The 3483-nt window shown below is 47.9% G+C and overlaps 1 pseudogene; it reads left to right on the forward strand.

The window, feature by feature from the left end:
- Nucleotides 1-588: 588 nt before the first annotated feature.
- LOC112928125 (RNA-binding protein EWS pseudogene) lies at nt 589-2710 on the forward strand (annotated as a pseudogene).
- Nucleotides 2711-3483: the final 773 nt, after the last annotated feature.

The following is a 3483-nucleotide window of genomic DNA, read 5'->3' on the forward strand; positions in this document are numbered from 1 at the left end:
GTGCCTTCCTCCTGTATTCGTATGACTCTCTCCCATATCCCTCCCAGATGAGCAATTTCTTGACCCTGTCTGCCTTTCCTTGTGGCCAGGACTTGTCTCTGACACTCCTACCACCCACATTGAAGTGAATCTCTCCTGTCCTATTATCTCAGGGTACTATATTCTTTGCTCCCTTGGTGAGTTGACTTAATTCATGGCAATTTTCTTGGTAATGAATGTTAACCATTCTAATCTGTCGCCCCATCTGTCAAGTTTGTACCTCATTAAGGCCCTTAGTACTAAACTAAAGTACTAATGTGGTAAATTTTAGACCTAGTTACAAAATAGTAAAAAAAAAATTTTTTTCCTCCCATCCACAGAGGGATAGAAGGATACCTTCCTCTATTCCATGCCTATTTTCCATTATATAGCTATATGTGTAGTAAGAAGGGGGAAAAAACAGGACATTTTATAGAGAAAAGCCCTGGGTAGAATTTTATTCAGAGGGAAGGGGAGGAGTATGGTTTTCAAAGGCAAAGTCAATACTGTATTGTTGCTTTGACTTGCTTTTAGAAATAGTATTAGGAGAACGAGAGGGAAGGAGAGAAAATGACGTCCACGGATTACAGCACCTACAGCCAAGCTGCAACCCAGCTGGGCTACAGTGCATACACCGCCCAACCAACTCAAGGATATGCACAGACCACCCAGGCATATGGGCAGCAGAGTTATGGAACCTATGGACAGCCCACTGATGTCAGCTATACCCAGGCTCAGACCACTGCGACCTATGGGCAGACCGCCTATGCAACTTCTTATGGACAGCCTCCCGCTGGTTATACTACTCTAACTGCCCCCCAGGCATGCAGTCAGCCTGTCCAGGGGTACGGCACTGGTGCTTATGATACCACCACTGCTACGGTCACTACCACCCAGGCCTCCTATGCAGCTCAGTCCGCATATGGCACTCAGCCTGCTTACCCAGCCTATGGGCAGCAGCCAGCAGCCACTGCACCTGCAAGACCACAGGATGGTAACAAACCCGCTGAGACTAGTCAACCTCAATCTAGCACAGGGGGTTACAACCAGCCCAGCCTAGGATATGGACAGAGTAACTACAGTTATCCCCAGGTACCTGGGAACTACCCCATGCAGCCAGTCACAGCACCACCATCTTATCCTCCTACCAGCTACTCCTCTACACAGTCGACTAGTTATGATCAGAGCAGTTACTCTCAGCAGAACACCTATGGGCAGCCGAGCAGCTATGGACAGCAGAGTAGCTATGGTCAACAAAGCAGCTATAGGCAGTAGCCGCCCACTAGTTATTCCCCCCAAACTGGATCCTACAGCCAGGCTCCAAGTCAATATAGCCAACAGAGCAGCAGCTACAGGCAGCAGAGTTCATTCCAACAGGACCACCCCAATAGCATGGGTGTTTATAGGCAGGAGTCTGGAGGATTTTCTGGACCAGGAGAGAACCGGAGCATGAGTGGCCCTGATAACCGGGGGAAGGGGAAGAGGGAGATTTGATCGTGGAGGCATGAGCAGAGGTGGGCGGGGAGGAGGATGCGGTGGAATGGGCAGCGCTGGAGAGCGAGGTGGCTTCAATAAGCCTGGTGGACCCATGGATGAAGGACCAGATCTTGATCTAGGCCCACCTGTAGATCTAGATGAAGACTCTGACAATAGTGCAATTTATGTGCTAGGCTTAAATGACAATGTGAGTCTAGATGATCTGGCTGACTTCTTTAAGCAGTGTGGAGTTGTTAAGATGAACAAGAGAACTGGACAACCTATGATCCATATCTACTTGGACAAGGAAACAGGAAAGCCCAAAGGTGATGCTACAGTATCCTATGAAGACCCACCAACTGCCAAGGCTGCTGTGGAGTGGTTTGATGGGAAAGATTTTCAAGGAAGCAAACTTAAGGTTTCTCTTGCTTGGAAGAAACCTCCAATGAACAGCATGCGGGGTGGTATGCCTCCCCGTGAGGGCAGAGGGATGCCACTGCCACTCTGTGGAGGTCCAGGGGGCCCAGGAGGTCCTGGGGGCCCCATGGGTCGCATGGGAGGCCGTGGAGGAGACAGAGGTGGCTTTCCCCCAAGAGGACCCCGGGGTTCCCGAGGGAACCCATCTGGAGGAGGAAACGTCCAGCACCGAGCTGGGGACTGGCAGCGCCCCAATCTGAGGTGTGGAAACCAGAACTTCGCCTGGAGAACAGAATGCAGCCAGTGTAAGGCCCCGAAGCCTGAAGGCTTCCTTCCACCACCCTTCCCGCCCCCGGGCGGTGACCGTGGCAGAGGCGGCCCTGGTGGCATGAGGGGAGGAAGAGGTGGCCTCATGGACCGCGGTGGTCCCGGTGGGATGTTCAGAGGTGGCCACGGTGGAGACAGAGGGGGCTTCCGTGGTGGTCGGGGCATGGACCAAGGGGGCTTTGGCAGAGGAAGACGAGGTGGTCCTGGTGGGCCCCCTGGACCTTTGAAGGAACAGATGGGAGGAAGAAGAGGCGGGTGTGGAGGACCTGGAAAAATGGATAAAAGCGAGCACCGTCAGGAGTGCAGAGACCCCGGGGAGACCCCGCAGAGCTGCATTGACTACCAGATTTATTTTTTAAACCAGAAAATGTTTTAAATTTATAATTCCATATTTATAATGTTGGCCACATTATGATTATGCCTTGTCTGTACTTTAGTATTTTTCACCATTTGTGAAGAAACATTAAAACAAGTTAAACGGTAAAAAAAAAGAAAAGAAAAGAAAAAAGAAAAAAGAAAAAAAACAGTATTAGTACATATTCAATAACACTGAAAGAAAGCATGATGTTTTAATGATCCTAAAGAAGCCAGGGCATGCTTTTAAAAAGAAATCTGAAAATGAAATAAAACGAACTGAGAAAGACTCACTCAGAAATGACTAAAGAAAGAATTGGAGAAGGAAGGGTTAGGATGCCTTGGGACAGAGCAATTTAGAATAATGCATATGTATGCATTTATAGAAAATATTTTCTATAAATAATACATGTATTTTGGTTTTAGTGCTCCCACCCTCAGGTGGAGAGTGAAGTCTCTGGCTAAACATTAGGCCTTCAGATACTGGTTACAATACTGCCATCGCAGGGAGTCCTTCTTTGACTAGAGCTCTAGGACAGACCCCTCTCTCCTCTCCTCTCTTGGCAACCTTCATTTTCTTTCATAAGGTTCATTAGTTTGAAATTATATATCTACTTGTCTGATTATAACTGCAGTGTCCATCTTTCCCATTTGATTGGATGCTCCTTGAAAATAGGAACCATGTTTTGTGGATCTAGCATGCTGCCAATAAATACACTGAGCATTAATTCAATGCATAGCTGTTAATGATTAAATGGGGGCTGGATCACCAGAATTCTGGCCTTAGTCCACTGCTTGGGATAGAGAGAAATCATTTGGATTATCAGTGGTGTTTGCATCATTGCCAAAGTTCATTTGCCCCTTAATCACCTCAATCAGTGGTCCTGATGT

The sequence above is a fragment of the Vulpes vulpes genome, chromosome 4 (assembly GCF_048418805.1).
Source record: "Vulpes vulpes isolate BD-2025 chromosome 4, VulVul3, whole genome shotgun sequence".
NCBI classification, from domain to species: Eukaryota; Metazoa; Chordata; class Mammalia; order Carnivora; family Canidae; genus Vulpes; species Vulpes vulpes.